Source organism: Adiantum capillus-veneris, chromosome 20, assembly GCF_014529385.1.
Source record: "Adiantum capillus-veneris isolate H3 chromosome 20, ASM1452938v2, whole genome shotgun sequence".
NCBI classification, from domain to species: Eukaryota; Viridiplantae; Streptophyta; class Polypodiopsida; order Polypodiales; family Pteridaceae; genus Adiantum; species Adiantum capillus-veneris.
In genome coordinates, this window is record NC_140950.1 from 136578694 (window position 1) to 136585958 (window position 7265).

Here is a 7265-nt window from a genome sequence, read left to right on the forward strand (position 1 = left end):
GCATCATTACTTGGGTATACAGTTTAAGCAGTGTGATGGTGGTATTGCCTTGTGTCATAAAAGTTACATAGAGACATTGCTATGTAAATTTGGACTTGAGGATTGCAAAACTATTGCCACTCCCATGGAAACAGGTTTGAAGTTGAGTCTACATCATGCTGGTGATCCTTCTGATGTCACTCTTTACCAAACTGTTGTTGGCTGCCTCATTTATGTATGCAACACGAGGCCGGATATTTAGTTTGTAGTCTCACAAGTCAGCAGATTTATGCATAGCACAGGGTCTAAGCATTGGCAGGCTATCAAGAGGATTTTCCGCTACCTTAGTGGCACTTTACATCTTGGCTTGTTTTATCCCAAGGGGGGATCATTGCTGCTAGACTTACATGCTTTTTCGGACTCAGATTGGGCTGGTTGTTTTGACACGCTAGTGTCCACAAGTGGTTTTTGTTTCATGCTTGGAAGTTCATGTATATCATGGTTGAGCAAGAAGCAACCTACTGTGGCCACTTCGAGTTGTGAGGCTGAGTACAGGGAATTCTGCACAGCTACGGTTGAGTGTGTATGGCCCAGACGCCTTATGGCTGATTTGGGTGTTGGACAGGACACTGCCAACACTATCTACATTGACAGTCAGAGCGCGTTGGCAGTTGCAAGGAACCCAATTTTTCATGCTTGCACAAAGCACATTGAGGTGCATTACCACTATGTCAGGGAGAGGCTCTCAATAGGAGAGATCAGCTTGGATTATGTGCCAACACAGGACAACCTTGCAGATCTTTTCACAAAGGCATTGTGTCATGAGAAGCTTGAAGCTTTCCGCAAAGCTTTGGGCTTACTTCCCTTTGTGGGATGATCCTGTCCTTAGGGCATGGCACTTCCCTTTACTCATGTGCCAGCTCTCGTTCACCGCATCACTCCAGGGGGGATTTGTTACCATATACATGTGGTAGTTATGTGTGTGAACACACTAGGACAGCTGGGGCATTTTTTCCCTCTTTAGGAGGTTTTTTCCCCCGTGCATTGTATATATGCCCATCACTCTAGGGCTATCTATCTTTCCATTGCACACTAAGTAACACACTCTCTATTGTGTGCCTTGAGCTTCCTTCGTCTTCTCCAAGCTATGTGTGTTTCTCTGCAACCCTAATTCCAACAGTATTGTAGGTTTAACATAGGGACTGGTGACGAACCCTTATATATGAACAATGTTGAAGAGGATTTTGATTCTGGTGAAACCATGGAGACTAAAACGACCACTAAGAAAGAAACCAAAAAGGAAGATCATCATGATCCACACTGGCAAGGATCCAAGAAGAAGATATGAACTTATCCAAACCCTACAAAGGAGATCAAGCGAGTCAAAGAATGTTTATAGAGGGACTATCTGACCCTATCAAAGAAATGGAGATCCCATCTTCCCCATGTCAAGGGACTCAAGCCCAAAAGACACCGTTAAACATTGCCAAATCGATGGATTTCATGGTTTCAGAAGTTAGAACCACCATCATGTCCAAACTATATGGAGACCCTGAGCTATTCTTAGATCTTTGAGCTTTCCTCAATGTAGAACTAATGGTCGGGCTACCACAATTTTCACAGATGGATGGAGCTAGGGAGATGCCAATAGAGGAGGAACCTTAGATCCACAATCCAACCTAGATGAGAACCCTGTTGTATAAATACATGTTAACAAGTTGGGACAATACTTTGAGGGCGATGAATCCAATGCAACCATACCAATCACTACCTACCAAGGGATTAACTATGAAGGGAATCCTTGATGGTGGCATTGGGATTAGCATTGTGACTAAAAATTGATGGGAAACTATGGGAAGACCTCACCTTGGGACCACAACCATAGTAGTAAAGATGGAAAATGGGTCTATTGTTAAACCTATTGTGATGCTAGTAGATCTCAAGATCAAGGTCTTTGGACATAAAATAAGAAATACCTTTATTGTTATGGATTTATCCAAGCACACTATGGCATTTGAGATGATCTTAGGGTGTCCTTTCATGAGGGAAGCAAAAATGGTGCATAACTGGTTAAAAAACCATGTCTACTTGCAATTCCAAGATTCTGTCATTTGAGTGGATCTTGTAACTGGTCAAGCACATCCTTGGAATTGGAGTTGATATTTTCAGATAGCTGATTCCAGTGTTAGAATTTGAAGCTACTAGTAAGTCGTTAGTTCAGTTAGTGAAACTGGAATAGAGAACGGAGACTGGACTGAAATAGTTATTTGAACTGAAATAGGACACTGAAACGAGAGACATATTGGAAAGCTGGAAAAGTGTTTAGAGTTCTAGATTCATAGTTCAACAACAATCAGTACAAGATGTAAAGGATTGAGGCTCAAATTATTACAACAATAATTATTACAAGGTGAAGTTAAAGGTGAAGAGATTGTAGCTCGGAAATACTTGAAAGCTAAGCCAAGAGAACTAAGAAGGAAGAAGCCCAATTACAATGTAATGGGTCCTATTTATAGCCTTCCAGAAGTTACTGTAGTAATTGCCATGGTAATTACTCTCGTGTGATTGTTGGGCTTTCCAGGAGGCAGTCCCTGCCTGCTGAGACTGTCTTCGCCTTCTACATCCTTCCCTCCTTTCTTGAATTTTGGTATAACTCCAAAATTTCTAAAAAATCCACCGTTTGATTCTTAATTGGTGTTGAGGAACCCATTTGTCTGTTTGCTGAGTTGGCCTATGTTCCTCATGATAGTACTCCTCTGGAGTTGCTAGCTCTTCTGGTATTGCTAGCTTTATGCCATACTTCATGCTTGTTGAGTGCTTGACACCCCTATAATTGTAATTCCAAGGGTGCCCAAAGGAATTCCAACGCCTCTCTGGGAAAATCCACCTGCTGATTCTAAGATGGAACTACCCAGTATCCTTCCACTGAACACGCTTCCTCTTGCCCTTCTTCTGTGTTGGTGCCTCAGAAGTCCCAATGCCAACATTGTCCTTCTAGATAAGTCAGTAAATGGCCTCCTGCTCAAGCTGATCCCGCCTCTCAGTGGACATCTCAAACTCATAAGGCGTGAGAGGGTTATAGGTTTTTGTGTCGGGATCATACAACATGAATCTATCCTTTGTGAGACGGGTTCTGGACAATTTATGACAATGAAAAAGTGTGTGGATCCATCCTTCTAGAAGAGGCTGATTTGTTTTAATCCTAGCCTCAAAGAGGATTGCAGCCATTTCTTTGTACTATTGTCCCAGCCTTGGTTTAGCCGTAATATCCTTTTCAGGAAGCTTGGAGGACTCCATAGTAAGTTGAAGCAACTGGTTTGTGATCTTGGTGAGACCTTTGAGCTGGACCTTCCATTGTCCCATACAAAGCTACACCCTTTGCATTTCTCCTTTGAATTCCAAAACATCATTTAGTTGGAGAGCATCATTGATCAGTGTTTGCCAAGTTTCCCTGCCAGGTTTTCTGTTCTACAATCGCTCGCTCATACCAATTCTAAAGATCATCAGTGATGTTAAAGTATGTGAGCCAATCCACTGGTTCTAGATGCTGAGGATACATTGCTGAGAAAAATCTGGGCAATTCAGCTTCCATAGCAGGCAATGCATACATGAGAACTAGTGAATCAGACACAAATTCCAGGAAATTAAGTATAGCCTGATTCTTCTGCTGCATCATCTTCCAAGCTACACGGACTAACTGAAAGAGTTTCCAAAGAGCACTTGCCTGTTCCCCTACTGTCATTTGAGTCTGCGGTCCTTTATTGCTGGAAGTATGATCTTTAATAATAGCTTGTACCTTATGGTCCAAAACTCCTCTGGCAATTTTCATTTGAAGTAGAACTTCTTTTAGTTGATTCCTCACTTCCTTCATGCACTTATAGGAAGGTCTATTCCCAAGCAAGAGATCCAATTCAAGGGCTAAAGAAGGTATATTTGTAGTAGACTATCGCTGCCAGTGTGGATTGACTATCTTTTCATCAGAAGTTAGTGCCCATTCACGTACCCTTTCCAATAGTTGGATGCTGCTGGGATGCATAGGTAGTTGGCACAACTCCTGATCATGGAAATCTGCTAATTTCTGACTCTGGATCATTTCTCTGGCCCCGACATATAGTTGCTAAAAGCGCCAACATATAGTCTAATATTTAATAATAGCTTGTACCCTCTGGTCCAGAACTCCTCTGGCAATTTGTATTTGAAGTATAACTTCTTTCAGTTGATTCCTCACTTCCTTCATGCACTTATAGGAAGGTCTATTCCCAAGCAGGAGATCCAATTCAAGGGCTAAAGAATGTGTATGTGCAGTAGACTGTCGTTGCCAGTGTGGATTGAATAGATTTTCATTAGAAGTTAGTGCCCATTCAGGTACCCTTTCCAACAGTGTTGCTGGGATGCACAGGTAGTTGTCACAACTCCTGATCATGGAAAGCTGTTGATTTCCAATTCTGGATCATTTCTCTAGCACCGACATATAGTTGTTGAAAGTGTTCTAGATCAGACATAAGAACATCATCCTCCAGATACATCCTCTTAATAGGAGCTTTCTGATGTCTTAGCCTTTTGTTCAGTGTGATGAGCTATAATGAATGTTTTTCATCACCCTTCAAAGTCTCAGTTCACAACTTTAGCTTTTCCTTTCACATCTAAAATGTGCTGTGTGACTGGTGTACTGGGGAGTCTTCAATGTTGCCTTGTTGTTGCTGATCATTAGCCCCCTGGTCTCCCGACTGCTGATCCTTGTACTGGCCTGACTGTAGGTTGGGTTGACTATCCCTTGTGGAAGTTGATGCACCAACACCAGATCTTGAAGGTGGAGATGGAGGAGAGTCATCATCATCATCATGTTTATATGTTGCTGGTTCATCCTTGTCTCCCTCTCTTTATCCTTCTCTTCTACCTTCTCAGAATCCTCATTGAGGTTATTCTGCTTATCAATGTAGTCCAGAATAGCTTGATTTTCCAAAGCACTGTTATATTCAAAAATCTTATCCTACAAATCACTCTGCATTATTTCCATAAGAGCCTTCAGATTATCCATATTGAAAATGGTGTTGCCTTCTGGATTCAAAATATCAGCCAATTATTGTATATGTATTTTTTTGTTGACGAGGCTTTTAATGCAATGTGGCTAGTCAGCAAGGTGTTGAAATCAACTCTCTTACCCTCAACATCGTCTCATATCTGTCAACAACTCTCTTAGCCTTTTCCTTTTATTAAGTTAACTGCTTATTCTCAAATTCAAGCTTTGAAAAATTTCTCTCCATTGTCTGAATTGTCCTAACTGACTGATTTTCAAGAACACTATGCCACAAGGATTGTGTCCCTATATCCTTTTTCAACTTCTGAACTTGCTGATTCTCATGTCTTCTTTTAGCTTGTTCACTTCATCAGTGGATGCTGAGGCATCTATCATTTGTCCCAAAGCATTGACAATTGTATTCTAGGATGACTGGATAAGCACTGAGCGACCATCTATTACTGTCGCTGGGTCAGAGGCAACTGACTCGTAAATAGTACAGGAGCCATATATGGTAATGTGGTAAAGTCAGGTTTCTGCAAAACTAATCGTTGTTGGAGAGGGTGATTCTATAGCTGTTGTAATTTGTCCTTTTTGGTTAAAGCTAAAGCCGATTCACTGAAAGGAATAAGAACTTTATTGGTTGGACTGACAGGTGTTGGACCTTTTCCTTTATCAGTGTGAAATGCCAATGTCTCAACACTGGCTCTTTTTGGTTGGTCTTTTTTAGCAATGGTGTTTGCGGGATTTTTCTCTGCTTGTTGGACTGGTCCAAATAGTAATCTGTGCTGGAGCTTTTTCTTCAGATGTTGTTGCAGTCTTAGCTTCTGAAGTCTGGCCAGCCAAAGATTTTGCAGTAGGCAAAGACTTAAAATGACTCTCTAATTGCTTCAGTAAAGCGCTGCTCTTAGCCAATGTAGTTTTTGGTTGCTTTGAACTACCAGCTTCCACTGGTGTGGCCTTTCTCTTATGTCTAGTGAGAGCCAACTGAGTACCTGAGGCTTCTTCATCTGAAGATAAGTCAACATTGTTAGTTGATGGGATGGGTTTCTAACTCCAAGCTGTCCATAACTGGTCATGAGCATCAGGAGAAGTTTCCCAGTAAAGAAACTGCCAGACATACCAGGCTTTAAAAACAGTATGAGACTTTAACTTGGCAGTCTGTTGAAGCACATTATGAGACAGAATGTGACATAAGTTGATCAAAGCTCTGGCATCTAGTCTCTTTGCAAGCAACATAGCAAACAGCTTTTCTAAGACATATGTGGGATTATTTTTTAGATCACAGCTTCAACCACAAACCGGTAAGCAACGGGTACGTCCAGACCTGCTACTACTGGAACCCCTTGTGCACTGGCCTTGCGGTTTTTCTTGGCTGCGTCATCTTCCTTAAGAGCTACAATTATCTGTTCTACAGTTGCAATGGTTGGCTTCGGCTCATTTGGCATCTTGAAAGCATAAGAAATGTTTTCTGGAGTTACTAACACTTTCCTACCATACACTACAGCATTGCCTTCATCAACATTGAAGGAACTAAGAACTTTCTTGATTATAGCCGTGTCAAACTTGATTCTTGTGTCTTGCACAACCACATGCAAATCCCACAGTCACAGCAATGCTTCTGCTTGCTTGGTAAACACATACCAATGTATCTTACTATGGGGAATAAGTGGTAGAGAATCTTTGATAGAGGTGATATGTGCCAAAGTTTAGTCTATAGTGTCCTGCATCTTCTCCAACATTTTCTTCTACCCATGCATGGTGAAGACAATGAATCTATAGAAGAAGAAGACTTACTTGAATATTCAAATCCATATCAGGTGTTGCTGGTAAAGACAGACAGCAATCAACAGATGCTTCGGATAAGGAAGCATGTGGTTGTAGTGAAGAAGCCTCAGAGCTTGGCGATGGTAAATGTGTAGCAGCAGGCAGACGTCATGCAGGAGACTTATGAGGAAAAATGCTTACTCGCCTTACTGCTATATGCATTCGTGTCATAAAAGCTCCACTACTTACCATTTCTAGAGTTCTGTGCACCACTAATGACGTGTCATATATGCATTGACTAATACTCTCCATGTTCCTTGAAATGATTATCACAGACAGTCCCACTGTCCCTTTTCCCCATTAAAACTGATACTGGTTCTGACACTTTACAGATTCTGCCTACTGACATGGTTTTGTTGTGCTGAGACTTTTCTGACCCTTTGACTGGCTCTGGTACTGGTTGTACATGAAAAAGGCTTAAAATAATTGATTTTGAATTTCC